Raw genomic sequence first — 21,476 nt, 5'->3', positions numbered from 1 at the left:
TGTGTGTGTGTGTGTGTGTGTGTGTGTGTGTGTGTGTGTGTGTGTGTGTGTGTGTGTGTGTGTGTGTGTGTGTGTGTGTGTGTGCATGTGTGCATCTCTAACTTTTACTCATTGAAGTATCTAAGTCAGAGCTTGAAAGGGGGGTGGGGGGAGGAGGACTGTCAAGTGAAAGTGTTGGCTCAGGAGATTATTATTTTTATTTTATTTGGGGGGGGGTCAAGGTGAGGAGGGGGATTATTTAAGATGCTCTTTGGTGCTTTTGGAAGCTGGTTCCGCCATTGGGGTGCAAGGAGAGAGAAGAGCTTAGACTGGGCTGAGAGGGAGTTGCAAAGAGACCAGAGGTAGGCGGAATTGAGTGCTCGGGTTGGGGTGTTGGGTTTGAGCTGAGCCTGGAGGTAGGGATGGCCAGGTCCTTACAATACACAAACATCTGGTCCCAAAGTGATTATGGATTGATCCAGGACCATCAGGATGGATTGATCCAGGGCCATCAGGATGGATTGATCCAGGACCATCAGGATGGATTGATCCAGGACCATCAGGATGGATTGATCCAGGGCCATCAGGATGGATTGATCCAGGACCATCAGGATGGATTGATCCAGGACCATCAGGATGGATTGATCCAGGACCATCAGGATGGATTGATCCAGGACCATCAGGATGGATTGATCCAGGGCCATCAGGATGGATTGATCCAGGGCCATCAGGATGGATTGATCCAGGACCATCAGGATGGATTGATCCAGGACCATCAGGATGGATTGATCCAGGACCATCAGGATGGATTGATCCAGGGCCATCAGGATGGATTGATCCAGGGCCATCAGGATGGATTGATCCAGGACCATCAGGATGGATTGATCCAGGACCATCAGGATGGATTGATCCAGGGCCATCAGGATGGATTGATCCAGGACCATCAGGATGGATTGATCCAGGACCATCAGGATGGATTGATCCAGGACCATCAGGATGGATTGATCCAGGGCCATCAGGATGGATTGATCCAGGACCATCAGGATGGATTGATCCAGGGCCATCAGGATGGATTGATCCAGGACCATCAGGATGGGTTGATCCAGGACCATCAGGATGGATTGATCCAGGGCCATCAGGATGGATTGATCCAGGGCCATCAGGATGGATTGATCCAGGACCATCAGGGTGGGTTGATCCAGGACCATCAGGATGGGTTGATCCAGGACCATCAGGATGGATTGATCCAGGGCCATCAGGATGGATTGATCCAGGGCCATCAGGATGGATTGATCCAGGACCATCAGGATGGATTGATCCAGGGCCATCAGGATGGATTGATCCAGGGCCATCAGGATGGGTTGATCCAGGACTATAAAGAGGAAGGGGGCTGCAGTATGGATTCATCCAGGACTATCAAGAGGAGGAAGTGGCCGGCAGTATGGAGATTCAGGAAGAGGGGCCAGCCAGTAGTGTGCTTTGAGCCTCAGGACAGTAAGTGTTATAGACCAGGGCTCCTCCTGGGCTCCAGTTCTGTCTGCTTCCCAAATGACACCCTATTCCTTACACAGTGCACTACTTTTGGGGAATAGGGTGTTATTATACTATCCACTATATAGGGGATAGAATGTTATTTGGGACGAAGACAGTCTTTAAATAGCCACCATGTTTACTTAGCTGCTTGATGTACATCACCACTGTCTGTCTCCCCTTAACGACCTATACAAATCTAATAACGACCTATACAAATCTAATTTGATGCAATGCTGGTAAAGTAGTCTGGCTGTATTGTATGAAATCAACTACTTGGGGCTGATGTTGGGCCGCTTAGGTATAGAACTTAAGCTCAGTGTAAACTATTATGGCAAATAATTTTCTTGCTCGTTAGAGGCCTGATCGTGATTTGATTAGATTTTGTGTATGGCTGCTTTTGATTTGATTGTACTGGTGACACAGTACTGCTGCAACTTTAGAGCTGTTGTGTGTAGGCCTATCTCCCAAACTGAAGTGGAACAATCAAGTTAATTTCCTTATGAATATTTTTCAAGTATTTTTGTACTTTTTGTACTTTATTTTTCACCAACACACTTCATACTTCTTCCTGCCATCGCCTCCACACTAACAGTTGCATCCTGGTAGGCTTAGTGTAGCTGTCCACTGAGGTGATGTCTCCGCTGTCCAAGAGTCCTCTTCCTCACTCCCTGTCGCTCTGGCAGGCTTATGAACCTGACAATGTTGCCTCTCAAACCTTCAAAGAATAGGATTATTCCATGATAATTATTATTTTTTTAAAGTAGCTAAAATGGGTAGCTAAAATGAGGAGACGGTCAAGTAGGAGAAACAGTGGACTTGGGGATTGAACCCCAATCTCCTGCAGGACGTTGTTTAGGCTAAGTGACACGTACCGACAGGACGTTGTTTAGGCTAAGTGACACGTACCGACAGGACGTTGTTTAGGGTAAGTGACCCGTACCGACAGGACGTTGTTTAGGGTAAGTGACACGTACCGAAAGGACGTTGTTTAGGCTAAGTGACACGTACCGACAGGACGTTGTTTAGGCTAAGTGACACGTACCGGCAGGATGTTGTTTAGGCTAAGTGACACGTACCGACAGGACGTTGTTTAGGGTAAGTGACACGTACCGACAGGACGTTGTATAGGCTAAGTGACTCGTACCGACAGGACGTTGTATAGGCTAAGTGACACGTAACGACAGGACGTTGTTTAGGACGTTGCCACTCGGCAGCCACTCGGCAGTGTCCAAAAACGCTGTCACTCGGCAGTGTCCAAAAACGCTGTCACTAGGCAGTGTCCAAAAACGCTGTCACTAGGCAGTGTCCAAAAACGCTGTCACTAGGCAGTGTCCAAAAACGCTGTCACTCGGCAGTGTCCAAAAACGCTGCCACTCGGCAGTGTCCAAAAACGCTGCCACTCGGCAGTGTCCAAAAACGCTGTCACTAGGCAGTGTCCAAAAACGCTGTCACTCGGCAGTGTCCAAAAACCCTGTCACTCGGCAGTGTCCAAAAACGCTGTCACTCGGCAGTGTCCAAAAACGCTGACACTAGGCAGTGTCCAAAAACGCTGTCACTCGGCAGTGTCCAAAAACGATGACACTAGGCAGTGTCTAAACACCGCACTACTGTTTTATGCCCTATCCCATAGAGCTCTGGTCAAAAGTAGTGCACTCTATAGAGAATAGGGTTCCATTTTCCGACTGCTACTAAGCAGTTTTGGCTCTCAGCTAAAATGCATGAGGCGTGTGGCCGGATAATTGGGCTATTAACTCTGCTCTGCATACCAGTCAATTACATGTGAATTATACCTTGCTATTTGGCTCTCTCAGATCACAGGTGATTGGAGGGCTAATCTCTGGTCATGTGGGCGGCTGCAGGTGGTTGGGTCTTTTCCACACATCTGCTTTTTCCTGGTTTGGATGTTTTTTTTTTGTAGACCGATAGATTTATTGTGTTTGAGTGAGGAGGAGAATTGTCTCTGTACCAGGGATGAGCATTATTTTGTGCTGTGAGTGAAGTTGCTGCTGCTGAGCACAGATAACATACATCTTACACACAAACTGAATCATCATAATCAGAAACTGTTTTTGCTCTCTGTTACCCCTTAGAGGTAATCTATAGGTGATCTATAACCCCCTTAGAGGTAATCTATAACCCCCTTAGAGGTAATCTAATCTAATCAGTTCCATCGAACTGGCTCTGGAACCTCATGTTCCTAGCTGTGTGTGTGTGTGTGTGTGTGTGTGTGTGTGTGTGTGTGTGTGTGTGTGTGTGTGTGTGTGTGTGTGTGTGTGTGTGTGTGTGTGTGTGTGTATGCATTTGTGTGTGTGTGTGTTCTAGGGCTGGGACGATACCAGTACTCGCACATACACACATATTTACACAACACACATTCACACACTCACGCACACACTATATACACCCATACACACACATGCGCACACGTGCATACTGATGCCACACACACACACACACAGTCACACTTTCAAACTCACCACATACACTGCCTCTACTGCCCCACATACACTGCCGCTACTGCCCAAAATACACTGCTGCTACTGCCCCACATACACTGCCGCTAATGCCCCACATACACTGCTGCTACTGCCCCACATACACTGCTGCTACTGCCCCACATACACTGCCACTACTGCCCCACATACACTGCTGCTACTGCCCCACATACACTGCCGCTACTGCCCCACATACACTGCTGCTACTGCCCCACATACACTGCTGCTACTGCCCCACATACACTGCAGCTACTGCCCCACATACACTGCTGCTACTGCCCCACATACACTGCCGCTACTGCCCAACATACACAGCTGCTACTGCCCCACATACACTGCTGCTACTGCCCCACATACACTGCCGCTACTGCCCCACATACACTGCTGCTACTGCCCCACATACACTGCTGCTACTGCCCCACATACACTGCCGCTACTGCCCCACATACACTGCTGCTACTGCCCCACATACACTGCTGCTACTGCCCCACATACACTGCCGCTACTGCCCCACATACACTGCTGCTACTGCCCCACATACACTGCCGCTACTGCCCCACATACACTGCCGCTACTGCCCCACATACACTGCTGCTACTGCCCCACATACACTGTTGCTACTGCCCCACATACACTGCTGCTACTGCCCCACATACACTGCTGCTACTGCCCCACATACACTGTTGCTACTGCCCCACATACACTGTTGCTACTGCCCCACATACACTGCTGCTACTGCCCCACATACACTGTTGCTACTGCCCCACATACACTGCTGCTACTGCCCCACATACACTGCCGCTACTGCCCCACATACACTGCAGCTACTGCCCCACATACACTGCCGCTACTGCCCCACATACACTGCCGCTACTGCCCCACATACACTGCCGCTACTGCCCCACATACACTGCTGCTACTGTTCCACAAGCAGTGGCTGCTTCACTAAAGGTTTTGCGATTCTGCTGCTGGACTTAGAGGTAATTTGTGGTTGAGTACGGTACCCTGCGTCACCACTTCAATTGCTCCAGACCAGCGCAGGTGGGAGTTAGAGGACTTATTGTGCTTTTGGGTCCTACTATGTCTCTAACTGACAATGAGTGGGTGACATACACCTAAATAGAAACTGATACTTGTGCATGACTTCAGTATTATTTACTAAAACTGTTGTTCGACTAAGGTTTGTTTTTCATTTATTTTTGGTCTTACTGTAGTACTGTAGGCCACTCCCGACCGGTCACGTCGTACAGCGCCTGAGTGGCGCAATGGTCTAAGACACTGCATAGCAGTACAAGCTATGTTGCTACAGATGCTGGTTCAATGCCCGTGACTGGAAGACCCATGAGATGATTGTAAGTTTTTGGTTTCTCTCCCTCTAAAATCACAAATAAATCATTCAAAATAACAAACTGGCTTTATTTACAAATTGGTAACTATGTCTCACCCCATGTTCAAGAATGGCCTACACCTCATGTAGCCTCACCCAAAGGCCTATATGTTTTGGTAAGGTTTGTGTCACAACTAAAGTGGACAAATAACTTCTTAAAATGAATCACATTAATCGGATTTACAATGGGTGTAGAAGATAATTTTCACGATAAAAGCATTACATGCATAATCACATTTGCAGATTTCATAATGGTGTTTTCTGCTAATGGAGCATTCGCACTTATAGCCTACTACCATGTGTGCATTGCTGCGCGATTAATGTGAAGTAATAGCCTAATAGTTTATCAACATTTTAAGCTAAACCTTCTGGTCTGTTGCGTCAGCCTCATTGCGTAAAAAAAGTATTTTTGATGCTAGAGGTTGTGTTAATTTGGGATCTATTGCATCCCACAACTGTCCCACACTATGTTTGGAATATTTATTTCTCGCACAGAATTTAATAGGTTCACTTTTGTAATATGGGGGAATAATAGATTGACATAGGCTAGTGCCTTTGCTGTTCGTTAAGCCTACTCATCTTGTTGGCTGAGGAAAAGTAAATGTGGACAGTTCTTCCAATATCTTCAATATGCACCTCGGAATTTGATAAGGACGTGTGCAGTTGCGTCCCCGCAGTGTCTGTCTTCACTTGTAGCCTGTGAGAAACACCTGATCACGCGTGAGAGCCATGTGAGAGGTGCTTCGGAGCACGACGGCCACTGGCCGCAAAAGGCATGGATTTTTTTAGGGTGCATTACGGTCACACAAAGGGTATGCCGCAGCAAAAAAACAAAGCAGAGCACATGCTTTTCAAGCAACTTTTTTCAAATCATCATTAGAGTCGCATCATACAGCCTTACAATGTATTAAAATCAAAACATATAACCCAACTAAAGTTACATGAATAACTCTAAATTAAGCATTTAGGAATACCTATTTCTTTGTTAAACGCTCAACACAGAATAGCCATGTGCACACTCCCTCAAATAGTTGGGAGAATATATCCTTCCTATCTTATTCGGCTTTGTTCAATTGTATTCTTCATACTATAAAATAATGCCACGGAATTCTAAGCAAATCTTGTCTGCTAAATTAACTAGTGTAGCCCACAGCCATATGGTATAACCAGATCAGGACCTAACATAAGGAAAACTCAGAGTATGCTATTCTGTTCTTCTGAAATAGACTATATTTTCTTCATGTCATGTCTAAAATAAATTGATTTATTGTGAAGGTGTAGGCTATATTAGATGGATTTATTACACTTTTTAAATGTAGATGTTCCCTAACTGTGTTTGTTAATTAACGGTCAATTACCATGAGACTGACAGTTATAGGCTTGACAATCACCGGCTGACGAAATTTCGTAACAGCCACAGCCCTACATGAGCGCACCAGCTGGACGACTGTGTGATCACGCTCTCCGTAGCCGATGTGAGCAAGACCTTTAAAAAGATCAACATTCACAAGGCCTCGGGGCCAGATGGATTACCAGAACGTGTACACAGAGCATGCGCGGACCAAGTGGCAAGTGTCTTCACTGACATTTTTCAACCTCTCCCTGACTGAGTCTGTGATACATGTTTCAAGCAGATCACCATAGTCCCTGTGCCCAAGAAGCGAAGGTAACCTGCCGAAAGCCCTGATCAACGACGAGATAGCCTATTGGGACGAGGTCAGAGACCTGGCAGTGTGGTGCCAGGACAACAACCGCTCCCCCTTATCTAGCTAGCTTGATAAACATGATAAACATTATAACATTATCTAACGTCGTTAGCTAACTTACATCAGAGGTCATTATATTCCAGTATCTCGGATTATACTCACCATCACCGGTCGTTGCACACCAAGCTGGCATTATTGGTGCAAACTTGTGGACCGACAAACTCAAGCACCTATTCCGCATACTAGCTAGGGTCCTTCAGTAGGGCATGCATACCATAGAACTTTGGCTGTGGAGGCATGGTCAATCCATATAGTGATCATTTGAACGTGTTGGGGGTGATGAAACAACGGAGCCCCATTCAATGAAGGGCAACGGAGGGGCGATTTGCACATGGAGCCTGGCAAAATGGGGCATGATTTATTGACATAATTGTAATTCAAACCCAACCTTCATTTACTTGTGATGCACTGAGGTTCCAAACTCCGCTTTAGATAAGACTGACTTTGTGACCAAAATGATCCGATTTACACTTTGTAGTCAATTTCAGACACTAAAATAAATGTTTCAGACTCATATACCACATATGCTGTTTTCAAAGGGATTAGTTGCATTTTAGAGGCAGTCGCTCTTTAAAGACTGATTGTTACCAATTGATTACTTCCGGCGCCGACAGAGATGGCCGCCTCGCTTCGCGTTCCTAGGAAACTATGCAGTTTTTTGTTTTTTACGTGTTATTTCTTACATTAGTACTCCAGGTCATCTTAGGTTTCATTACATACAGTCGAGAAGAACTACTGAATATAAGATCAGCGTCAACTCACCATCAGTACGACCAAGAATATGTTTTCCGCGACGCGGATCCTGTGTTCTGCCTTACAAACAGGTCAACGGAATTGATTCCATGCAGCGACCCCAAAAAACGACTCCGAAAAAGAGGGAAACGAGGCGGTCTTCTGATCAGACTCCGGAGACGGGCACACCGTGCACCACTCCCTAGCATTCTTCTTGCCAATGTCCAGTCTCTTGACAACAAGGTTGATGAAATCCGAGCAAGGGTAGCATTCCAGAGGGACATCAGAGACTGTAACGTTCTTTGCTTCACGGAAACATGGCTCACTGGAGAGACGCTATCCGGGGCGGTGCAGCCAACGGGTTTCTCCACGCATCGCGCCGACAGAAACAAACATCTTTCTGGTAAGAAGAGTGGCGGGGCCGTGTGCCTCATGACTAACGAGACATGGTGTGATGAAAGAAACATACAGGAACTCAAATCCTTCTGTTCACCTGATTTAGAATTCCTCACAATCAAATGTAGACCGCATTATCTACCAAGAGAATTCTCTTCGATTATAATCACAGCCGTATATATCCCCCCCCAAGCAGACACATCGATGGCTCTGAACAAACTTTATTTAACTCTTTGCAAACTGGAAACCATTTATCCGGAGGCTGCATTCATTGTAGCTGGGGATTTTAACAAAGCTAATCTGAAAACAAGAATCCCTAAATTTTATCAGCATATTCGATTGCGCAACCAGGGGTGGTAAAACCTTGGATCATTGTTACTCTAACTTCCGCGACGCATATAAGGCCCTGCCCCGCCCCCCTTTTGGAAAAGCTGACCACGACTCCATTTTGTTGATCCCTGCCTACAGACAGAAACTAAAACAAGAGGCTCCGACGCTGAGGTCTGTCCAACGCGGGTCCGACCAAGCTGACTCCACACTCCAAGACTGCTTCCATCACGTGGACTGGGACATGTTTCGTATTGCGTCAGATAACAATATTGACGAATACGCTGATTCGGTGTGCGAGTTCATAAGAACGTGCGTTGAAGATGTCGTTCCCATAGCAACGATTAAAACATTCCCTAACCAGAAACCGTGGATTGATGTCAGCATTCGCGTGAAACTGAAAGCGTGAACCACTGCTTTTAATCAGGGCAAGGTGTCTGGTAACATGACCGAATACAAAAAGTGCAGCTATTCCCTCCGCAAGGCTATCAAACAAGCTAAGCGTCAGTACAGAGACAAAGTAGAATCTCAATTCAACGGCTCAGACACAAGAGGCATGTGGCAGGGTCTACAGTCAATCACGGACTACAAGAAGAAACCAGACTGAAGGCAGACTAAATCACTTTTTTGCCCGCTTTGAGGACAATACAGTGCCACTGACACAGCCTGCAACGAAAACATGCGGTCTCTCCTTCACTGCAGCCGAGTTGAGTAAGACATTTAAACGTGTTAACCCTCGCAAGGCTGCAGGCCCAGACGGCATCCCCAGCCGCGCCCTCAAAGCATGCCCAGACCAGCTGGCCGGTGTGTTTACGGACATATTCAATCAATCCCTATACCAGTCTGCTGTTCCCACATGCTTCAAGAGGGCCACCATTGTTCCTGTTCCCAAGAAAGGTAAGGTAAGGTAACTGAGCTAAACTACTACCGCCCCGTAGCACTCACTTCCGTCATCATGAAGTGCTTTGAGAGACTAGTCAAGGACCATATCACCACCACCCTACCTGACACCCTAGACCCACTCCAATTTGCTTACCGCCCAAATAGGTCCACAGACGATGCAATCTCAACCACACTGCACACTGCCCTAACCCATCTGGACAAGAGGAATACCTATGTGAGAATGCTGTTCATCGACGACAGCTCGGCATTCAACACCATAGTACCCTCCAAGCTCGTCATCAAGCTCGAGACCCTGGGTCTCGACCCCGCCCTGTGTAACTGGGTACTGGACTTCCTGACGGGCCACCCCCCGGTGGTGAGGGTAGGCAACAACATCTCCTCCCCGCTGATCCTCAACACGGGGGCCCCACAAGGGTGTGTTCTGAGCCCTCTCCTGTACTCCCTGTTCACCCACGACTGCGTGGCCACGCACGCCTCCAACTCAATCATCAAGTTTGCGGACGACACAACAGTGGTAGGCTTGATTACCAACAACGACGAGACGGCCTACAGGGTGGAGGTGAGGGCCCTCGGAGTGTGGTGTCAGGAAAATAACCTCACACTCAACGTCAACAAAACTAAGGAGATGATTGTGGACTTCAGGAAACAGCAGAGGGAACACCCCCCTATCCACATCGATGGAACAGTAGTGGAGAGGGTAGCAAGTTTTAAGTTCCTCGGCATACACATCACAGACAAACTGAATTGGTCCACTCACACAGACAGTATCGTGAAGAAGGCGCAGCAGCGCCTCTTCAACCTCAGGAGGCTGAAGAAATTTGGCTTGTCACCAAAAGCACTCACAAACTTCTACAGATGCACAATCGAGAGCATCCTGGCGGGCTGTATCACCGCCTGGTACGGCAACTGCTCCGCCCTCAACCATAAGGCTCTCCAGAGGGTAGTGAGGTCTGCACAACGCATCACCGGGGGCAAACTACCTGCCCTCCAGGACACCTACACCACCCGATGTTACAGGAAGGCCATAAAGATCATCAAGGACATCAATCACCCGAGCCACTGCCTGTTCACCCCGCTATCATCCAGAAGGCGAGGTCAGTACAGGTGCATCAAAGCTGGGACCGAGAGACTGAAAAACAGCTTCTATCTCAAGGCAATCAGACTGTTAAACAGCCACCACTAATATTGAGTGGCTGCTGCCAACACACTGACATTGACACTGACTCAACTCCAGCCACTTTAATAATGGGAATTGATGGGAAATGATGTAAATATATCACTAGCCACTTTAAACAATGCTACCTTATATAATGTTACTTACCCTACATTATTCATCTCATATGCATACGTATATACTGTACTCTATATCATCGACTGCATCCTTATGTAATACATGTATCACTAGCCACTTTAACTATGCCACTTCTGTTTACATACTCATCTGAAATGTATATACTGTACTCGATACCATCTACTGTATCTTGCCTATGCTGCCCTGTACCATCACTCATTCATATATCCTTATGTACATATTCTTTATCCCCTTACACTGTGTATAAGACAGTAGTTTTGGAATTGTTAGTTAGATTACTTGTTGGTTATTACTGCATTGTCGGAACTAGAAGCACAAGCATTTCGCTACACTCGCATTAACATCTGCTAACCATGTGTATGTGACAAATAAATTTGATTTGATTTGATTTGATTCAGTATAGTTTCAGGCATCAAAGCCAGCTATTCTTTCTCCATGCTCTACCATAGTACGATAAGTGTGTTTCTTACTTGGGATGGCGTTTACAAGCATCTGACTGGGTTTATTTTTCTTGTCGTCCTCTCTGTAGGTTTCCAAAAAGGTTGCCGACCTTATCCTGGAAAAACAGCCGTCCTACGTCAAGGTATGCTTTCTGTATTTTTCCTTCCTCTCTTCCTCCTTTCTTTTCATTGTATGTTTTAAGTTTCACCCAGACTCAATTTTTCTTGTAAGTATATCACATTCTGTAATTTCCCTATGACTTGTCTCATGCAGATAAATGTAGGCTTATTTAGGTTTGCCGTTTCTTTCAGAACACTGACTGCACACATTATCATAGTATGGTAATTTATATTCGCTGATTGATATCTACTGTCAATCAGTCATAACAAAGGAGGTAATGTGGATTTATCGGCATTACCATGGCAATGGAATATATCCTACTACCGACTGCGTTCGCTCTATAAGTAAAACGTCTGTTCAGTACCAGCCGCTATCTCAATCTATATAAATCTTATCAGGGCCGATTGTCTGTCGTGACTGGCAAATGTGAGAGTGAGCCTGTATCCACCTCGATAAAGAAATCACTTCCTGAGTGTTTGGATCAAAGCCACAGCAAAGGAGCGGAGGGAGAGGAAAGTAGAGTAAGAGGAGAGAGAAAACAGAGAGGGAGAAGAGTATGAGGGTATCCATCCCAGGCTCCTGCTCATCTCTGATCCTTCATAGGAGCTCTTTGAGGCGTGTCTAAGCTATTCACTGTCGGACAGGAGACATATTTGATCAGGCCCATGGGGATTTAGACCTCTCAGGCCGTGCACCACAGATTAATGGTTTAGTTAGTATGTGGATATGTATGAGCACTTACAAGAGACTGTGGTCACATCCCAATTGACACCCCATTCCCATGTACTTTTGACCAGAGCCCTTCAAATGGATGGATAGCCCACATAGTTAGGTTAGCAGTCAGTTGGGGTCGATTCCAGTTAAATTACGAATTGAATCGAAGATGTGTTTCATGAATAACTAAATCACCTGTTAGTTTTCTGTGTGAACGTTTGAAGTCATGACTTGAATTGCACGTCACATCCTGAACTGATTAAGTTGACACGGAATGGACCCCAGCCCTGGTAGCAGGTGCACTCCTCCCTAGTCTCCACATGAGGTGGCAGTGGCCATTTTGGGGCTGCTAGGGGTTCCCTACCGAGTAACCTTTGTTGAACCCGCCTCTACCCAGCTGTGATTGGCCCATTGATCCCAGCGGGCATTGTGACCCGTTGGGGGGTGACAGCATGCTTGCGTGACTATAGGTTGACTCACACGGATCTTCTGTGTCGTGTCCCTAAAGAAATGTCACCACAGCTTGTTTCTAATCTCCTTCTCTGTCTTGTGTCTTTTATCCATCCTATTCTTATTTCCTTATATAGTGAACTACTATTGTCCAGACTCTTATGAGCCCTAGCTAAAAGTAGACCAATAAAAGGGAATCGGCTGCCGTTTGGGACGCAGATATTGTCTCATCGAAGGAACATTGAAATCCTAGATTCCCTCTATTGTATAGGCTTCTTTATATGCTACATATAGCCTAGCTATGCTATAATGTTATTATATTATAGACTGAGTATATGAAATATTAAGGACACCTGCTCTTTCCATGACAGACTGACCAGGTGAATCCAGGTGAAAGCTATGATCCCTTATTGATGTCACTTGTTAAATCCACTTCAATCAGTATAGATGAAGGGAGGAGACGGGTTAAAGAAAGATTTTTAAGCCTTGAGACAATTGAGACATGGATTGTGTATCTGTGCCATTCAGAGCATGAATGGGCAAGACAAATGTAAGTGCCTTTGCACGGGTAATGGTAGTAGGTGCCAGGCTGTAAAGGGTTAAGTGAAACCTACAGTTGAAACATCTGCTTTGGATCATTAGGTATGCAGGTTGTGATGGCGTTTAGGTGTGAAATGACATCTCTTGTACTAATGGCTTTTTGACAGTTGAGGGGTGCCATCATGAGATGGGGGAAAGGTGCATTAAGCTTGGATGGATGTCACTGATCATGATGTCTTACACGCCAGCGGGAGGGGAAAATATTTTTGGTATAAATACAAATGTTCACATTAATTTATTGAACATTCAAAATATTAATATCTCAAAACGACCCTTTTTGAATGGGTTCATTTTAAGATATTGCTTGGAACAATATACTCTACAAGTACATTACATTTCCAGAGTGGGTTCTCTGCTCATTCTGCAGGTATGATACATTTTATGAGCACCATCAACACAATAAATTGAAAAATGTATTCAAAGGTAACTCCCTCTGCTGGTGTCTTGCTGAATGTCAATCCCAAAGGAGGGCTGAGAATGGTAAATAGCTAGAATATACATCTCTTTGTATAAAATGGGTAATTAAAGGTACCAGAGAGCCCACTCTGGAAGGGTATATTGTTACAAACAATATGTATAAAAATAAGCTACATCCAAAAGGGTAGTTTTGTTGAAAAAATTCATGTGAAAATGTGTATTTCAGAATCTAGACATACTCCATATTTGAGAGAACACATTTAGGAGTATATTGACAGCAAGAGGAATATACAGGTCTAACAAAGGCCTAAAAATGCTTTGTGATACAATTATAAAAAGCATGTTAAACATCCTTCCCCCCAATGAAGTTCCTGTGTGAGAATTGCCAGAACAATCTGAGATACCAAAACTATTTTCCGCTGCATGGAATCACCCTTATTGTCGGTGTGCATAACCAGTGAGCGCTCAGGGTCTGTGATTTTCTGAGGAACAGCTTGTTAATGGTCAATTGATTAGGGCTTAATGGTAGTATTGATCGAGCTGATGTGGAATGTAAATGTTTCATTCAATGTTTTGAGCTTCAGCAGAAAGCCCTGTGTGTCTATGCAGGTCAGGAGGTAAATGTGGGCCATTACACTTACTGTCCTCTCCTCCTTCACCCACACCTGCCCCCTCCATTCTGCCCTACATTATGCCTATACAGTGGAAGCTACAGTACTCTTTAGCAGCTACCTCAATCATGGAGGATAGAATATCATGGGATATAATCGGATTGGGCGGAAGCAAATCAACTTTAGCAATCACCTTTGTAATTGCATGGTTTCACTCCAACCCACTATTGTATTTAGTATTCAACCCCACCAGCATGTTCCCCTTATTTTACCTCTCAATCCTAACACAAAGCGCTATAAATAAATCACTTTGCATCACATACTCGTGTTTGTTAGCTTCCCAGACCAATCAAGCCACCCAGAGATGCTCTCCGGTGCATTTCCTCTCTGAGCCTCTCAGTGTGTGTCTGGTTCAGATCAATACTGTGCGATTCTATCAGCGCTCCTTTAAACCAACAGCCCTGGCACTATGAGCTCAGGGAAATTAGATGGATGTGACAACATATCTTTCTCTTGCTGCATTCACTGCTTTAATTAAATAACGTCTTTGTTAAACTGAAATTGGTACTAGGGCTGTTGAGGTGACCATATTACCGCCACACTGGCGGTCACGAGTCATGAAGGCAGGCAAATTCCACATGACCATTTAGTCACGGTAATTAGGCTTCTCCAAGCTCTGATGCTGCTGCTGGTCGTTAATAACAAACTTGCTAACTGCCTGGTACTCAGCACTCTATTGTCCCTCTAATCACTCTGACATCAATGCAAATACTTTGAAAATCTAATCAAACACTTCACGAGAGCCCATGAGCTCATGTTGCACAACATTTCCATAGGCTATGCAATTGTGGGAGAAAACAGAGTGATGGCCTCTACTAAAAAGAAGAGGTTCCCATCAGCTTACTATAGGCTAGGCCTACTATATTTATTTCTCAACTGTGTTAATATTAAGCAAATATTTACAACAGGAGTATGGCCTACCTGGCAGGCATGAAAATAAACAATGGGGAAAACCGTCCATTTGCTATTTAAGTGCATAGATAACATGTATTTTCTCCCGGTGCCCCTGTTTCCAGATAGGTGCATGATAACGGTCCATTCTAAATCAAAACAAATGTCACACATACTGTATATTATTCAGTATATGTAAATATGATATCAAATCAATAATAGTCTGATGGGTGACAATATTAGCCTATCACTTGTGAATGATATATTATCACTTGTGAATGATGCCCAGCATAAGAAACAATGACTTTTTTTTGCAAATTTTTGTTAGAATCATATCAAATCAAATCAAATTGTATTTGTCACATGCTCCGAATACAACAGATGTAGACCTTACAGTGAAATGCTTACTGACAAGCCCTTAACCAACAATGCAGTTTCAAGAATATCCCTAAAAAAAGTAATTAAGGGACAGCAGTAAATAACAATAGGGGCTATGCTATGTACAGGGGGTACCGGTTGAGAGTCAATTTACAGGGGGTACCGGTTCAGAGTCAATGTACAGGGGATACCGGTTCAGAGTCAATGTACAGGGGGTACCGGTTTAGAGTCAATGTACAGGGGGTACCGGTTCAGAGTCAATGTACAGGGGGTACCGGTTCAGAGTCAGTGTACAGGGAGTACAGGTTCAGAGTCAATGTACAGGGGGCACTGGTGTCGAGGTAATTATGTACAGGGAGTACCGGTTCAGAGTTAATGTGCGGGGGGTACCGGTTTAGAGTCAATGTACAGGGGGTACCAGTTTAGAGTCAATGTACAGGGGGTACCGGTTCAGAGTCAATGTACAGGGGGTACCGGTTCAGAGTCAGTGTACAGGGGGTACAGGTTCAGAGTCAATGTACAGGGAGCACCGGTGTCAAGGTAATTATGTACAGGGAGTACCGGTTCAGAGTTAATGTGCGGGGACACCGATGTCAAGGTAATTATGTACATGCAGGTAAGATTATTAAAGTGGCTGTGCATAGATAGAGAGTAGCAGCGGGGGGGAGGGGGGTGCAAATAGTCTGGGTAGCCATTTGATTAGCTGTTCAAGAATCTTATGGCTTGGGGGTAGAAGCTGTTTAGATGTCTCTTGGACCTAGACTTTGTGCTCTGGTACCGCTTGCCGTGCGGTAGTAGAGAGAACAGTCTGTGACTAGGGTGGCTGGAGTCTGACAATTTTTAGGGCCTTCCTCTGACACCGCCAGGTATAGAGGTCCTGGATGGCAGGAAGCTTGGCCCCGGTGATGTACTGTGCCGCAAGCACTACCCTCTGTACTGCCTTGCAGTCGAGGCCGAGCCATTGCCATACCAGGCAGTGATGCAACCCGTCAGGATGCTCTCGATGGTGCAGCTGTAAAACATTTTGAGGATCTGAGGACCTATGCCAAAACTTTTCAGTCTCCTGGGGGGGGGTAGGTTTTGTTGTGCTTGGACCATGTTAGTTTGTTGGTGATGTGGACGCCAAGGAACTTAAAGCTCTCTACTTGCTCCACTACAGCCCCGTCGATGAGGATGAGGGCATGCGGCAGGGTAGCCTAGTGGTTAGAGCTTTGGACTAGTAACCGGAAGGTTGCAAGTTCAAATCCCCGAGCTGACAATGTACAAATCTGTCGTTCTGCCTCAGTTAACCCACTGTTCCTAGGCTGTCATTGAAAATAAGAATTTGTTCTTAACTGACTTGCCTGGTAAAATAAAAAATGCTTGGTCCTGCAGTCCACAATCATCTCCTTTGTCTTGACCATGTTGTCCTTGGCCCACACAGCCAGGTTTCTGACCTCCTCCCTATAGGCTGTCTCATCATTGTCGGTGATCAGGCCTGCTTTGTCATCAGCAAACTTAATGATAGTGTTGGAGTCGTGCCTGGCCATGCAGTCATGAGTGAACAGGGAGTACAGGAGGGGACTGAACATGCACCCCTGAGGGGCCCCCGTGTTGAGGATTAGCGTGGCGGACGTGTTGTTACCTACCCTTACCACCTGGGGATGGCCCGTTAGGAAGTCTCTCCAGTTGCAGAGGTAGGTGTTTAGTCCCAGGGTCCTTAGCTTAGTGATGAGCTTTTATTGTGCAGCACACTCAGGGAGAAGGGCACGATGCAGCACTTCAGGCCTTAAAATGCATGGATTTTTTAGGGTGCATTTCGGCCACGAATGGGATGCCGCTGTGAAATTTGAGGCATTATTAAGTGCTTGTCAAACTGTGAATGAGAGGCTATTGGAGTGTGTACAACCAACATTTTAAGAAACTTTTTTCAAATCATCATTAGAGTCACATCATGCAGCCTGACAATGTATTAAAAATACATGGATTTATTCGACTTTTTAAAACGGCTTGTAGGCAATGTGTGGAAGCCAGGAGATGATAAATGTGTTATTGTTAATTAACGGTCAATTACCGTGAGACTGACAGTTATTTGCTTGTCAATCACCGGCTGATGATATTTCGTGACCACCACAGCCCAAATTGGTACTTAATGCAGGTAAAACCAAGAATGTTATTCTCCATGTCACATAAAAATGTATCTGATGATTTATGCATATATACATTGGTTGCTGCCCTCTTTGATTGTATCCCTGCTTATAAATATCTGGGCATCTGGATTGAGCTATCTTTCAAAAAGCGTATTGATGAGTTCAGAAATTAAGAATTAAAATTGGCTTCTTCTATAGGAATAGTTTATGCCTTTCATTAAACAGCAGAAAACAAATCATTCAGTCGACATTCATACAGGTTTTAGACTATGGGGATATTGTCTATATCAGTGGTTCACAAACGTTTTATAGTCCCGTACCCCTTCAAACATTCAAACTCCAGCTGCGTAGCCCATCTAGCACCAGGGTCAGCGCACTCTCAAATGTTGTGTTTTGCCATCGTAAGCCTGCCACACACACACTATACAATACATTTATTAAACATAAGAATGAATCTGAGATTTTGTCACAACCTGGCTCGTGAGAAGTGACAAAGAGCTCTTATTGGACCAGGGCACAAATAATAATATTATAATCATCAATAATTTTGCTCTTTATTTAGCCATCTTACATATAAAACCTTATTTGTTCATCGAAAATTGTGAATAACTCACCACAGGTTAATGAGAAGGGTGTGCTTGAAAGGATGCACGTAACTCTGCAATGTTGTATCGGAGAGAGTCTCCGTCTTAAATCATTTTCGACACACAGTCTGTGCCTGTATTTAGTTTTCATGCTAGTGAGGGCCGAGAATCCACTACTCTCACATAGGTACGTGGTTGCAAAGGGCATCGGTGTCTTAACAGAGCGATTTGCTAATGCATGAAACTCCGAGCACAGCCCTATCCAGAAATCTGGTTGTGGCTTCTGATTCAATTCAATTTTCACAGAGCCGCTTGTTGCAATTTCAATGAGGCTCTCTTGTTCAGATATCAGTAAGTGGACTGGAGGGAGTGCATGAAAGGGATAACGAATCCAGTTTGTGTCATCTGTTTCAGGATAGTACCTACGTAATTGCGCGCCCAGCTCACTCGGGTGCTTCACTATATCACATTTGACATTGTCTGTAAGCTTGAGTTCATTTGCACACACAAAATCCTACAATGATGGAAAGACCTGTGTGTTGTCCTAGTATGGGGCTTGCCTGTCCTAGCCCCTCGGTAGCTCACCATGTTAGACACTTCTAGCCTGCGCAAGAGTCAAGGTTTCATGGGGGAGAGTAACGGTTAATGTGATTGGATGTTAATTATTTGACTAGGCTACCTGTATTTTGACATTGTGTTGTTATTTCGCTGAATACTAGATGGTTGAATTTTTTTGGGGGAAATGAAATGAGGCTACTCAGGCGGAAAAAAAAACTCACCCATATGTATAGCCCTGTTGGAAAATATAAATGGATTGTTTGAAAATGTGAAGGAAAAAAAAACTGTAAACAAAATGTTTTTTAGTAAAAAAAAAAAGTAAATCACATTTTATTTGGCCTTCCCCTTGACGGCATTGCTTGTACCCCAGTTTGGGAATACCTGATCTATATGAATGCAGATGCCGCTCTATTGAAGCCGATGGACCCAGTTTGGGAATACCTGATCTATACGAATGCAGCTGCCGCTCTACTGAAGCCGATGGACCCAGTTTGGTCAATCACATTTTATTTGGCCTTCCCCTTGACGGCATTGCTTGTACCCCAGTTTGGGAATACCTGATCTATATGAATGCAGCTGCCGCTCTACTGAAGCCGTTGGACCCAGTTTGGGAATACCTGATCTATATGAATGCAGCTGCCGCTCTACTGAAGCCGATGGACCCAGTTTGGGAATACCTGATCTATATGAATGCAGCTGCCGCTCTATTGAAGCCGATGGACCCAGTTTGGGAATAACTGATCTATATGAATGCAGCTGCCGCTCTACTGAAGCCGATGGACCCAGTTTGGGAATAACTGATCTATATGAATGCAGCTGCCGCTCTATTGAAGCCGATGGACCCAGTTTGGGAATAACTGATCTATATGAATGCAGCTGCCGCTCTACTGAAGCCGATGGACCCAGTTTGGGAATACCTGATCTATATGAATGCAGCTGCCGCTCTACTGAAGCCGATGGACCCAGTTTGGGAATACCTGATCTATATGAATGTAGCTGCCGCTCTACTGAAGCCGTTGGACCCAGTTTGGGAATAGCTGATCTATATGAATGCAGCTGCCGCTCTACTGAAGCCGTTGGATCCAGTTTGGGAATACCTGATCTGTATGAATGCAGCTGCCGCTCTACTGAAGCCGATGGACCCAGGTTGGGAATACCTGATCTATATGAATGCAGCTGCCGCTCTACTGAAGCAGATGGACCCAGTTTGTCATCATAGAGAACTACGCTTTATTAATGAAGATAGGTTCAGTACACATCACTGCATAGGTTCAGTACACATCACTGCATAGGTTCAGTACACATCACTGCATAGGTTCAGTACACATCACTGCATAGGTTCAGTACAGTATCAGAAAGTAGGCTGGCCCTCTTGAAGTCTCGTAGATCGATGCATTGCACTCGTTTTGTTTGTAAAGCCCCTCTGCATAAACTTCCGCCGTACCTGACTTCATTGTTAACTTGAGACACCAGACCTGGTCTCAGAGATGGCTTACTCTGGAGATGCCTTTGTTCTCCACTGAGTTGAGCAAATTTACCTCTTACTTGTGGAATGATCTCCAAGGCTCTCTAGAGTTGGATGAATTGGTGCCTCTAGGGCAATTCACAAGGCTGATTGAGGACCTTTTTTTACTGACGAATGTGTTTGTTTTCTATGATTTGTGTTTTTCTTTTTGTGTGTTGATGTGAATGTTTATATGTAGGTCTATATTGATGTATATGCAGGGCTCATCTGTGAAAGACACCTTGTCTCAGCATGAATAAGCACAAAATGTTTGGCTATAAATTATGCCTCATTACTATACTCAGTGTATATTATTGATAAGCATCATATATTGAGCTTGAGCTATCATGAACTATGGATGGTCATCCTATCATTTAACATTGTATCAATACTAGTGTTTGACTAACACATACATCTACAGTATGCATTATATACACTGAGTATACAAAACATTAAGAACACCTTCTCTTTCCATGTCATACTGTACACTGTACACTATTCAGGTGAAAGATCCCTTATTGATGTCACATGTTAAATCCACTTCAATCAGTGTAGATGAAAGGGAGGATACAGGTTAAGGAAGGATTTTTAAGCCTTGACATGGATTGTGTATGTTTGCCATTCAAAGGTGAATGGCAAGATTCAATATTTTTGAATGGGGTATGGTAGTAGGTGCCAGGCGCAATGGTTTGTGTCAAGAACTGCAATGATGCTGGGTTTTTCAAGCTCAACAGTTTCCTGTGTGTGTCAAGAATGGTCCACCACCCAAAGGACATCCAGTCAACTTGACACAACTGTGGGAAGCATTGGAGTCGGTTTGGGCCAGTATCCCTGTGGAACACTTTTGACCCCTTGTAGAGTCCACGCCCCAATGAATTTAGGCTTTTCTGAGGGCTTAAAGGGGGGTTGTGTAACTCAATATTAGGAAGGTGTTCCTAAAGTTTGGTATACTCAGTGTATAATTTGTATGGCTATATACACTGAGTGTACAAAACATTAGGAACACCTTCCTAGTATTGAGTTGCATGCCCCAAGTTACAGTTGAACTTAAATTGTCTTGAAAATCTATGTCAAGACTAGGAAATGGCTGTCTAGCAATGATCAACAACCAACTTGACAGAGCTTGAAGAATTAAAAGTAATAATGTGCATATATTGTGCAATCCAGGTGTGGAAAGCTCTGAGAGACT

The 21,476-nt window shown here is 44.8% G+C and overlaps 1 pseudogene; it reads left to right on the top strand.

Annotated features, from left to right (window-relative positions):
- Window positions 1-21,476, top strand: part of LOC118399001 (syndetin-like) — a 143,001-nt pseudogene that overhangs the window by 29,409 nt on the left and 92,116 nt on the right.

The sequence above is a fragment of the Oncorhynchus keta genome, chromosome 20 (genome assembly GCF_023373465.1).
Source record: "Oncorhynchus keta strain PuntledgeMale-10-30-2019 chromosome 20, Oket_V2, whole genome shotgun sequence".
Classification (NCBI taxonomy): Eukaryota; Metazoa; Chordata; class Actinopteri; order Salmoniformes; family Salmonidae; genus Oncorhynchus; species Oncorhynchus keta.
This window is presented reverse-complemented; position numbering and strand designations above follow the sequence as displayed.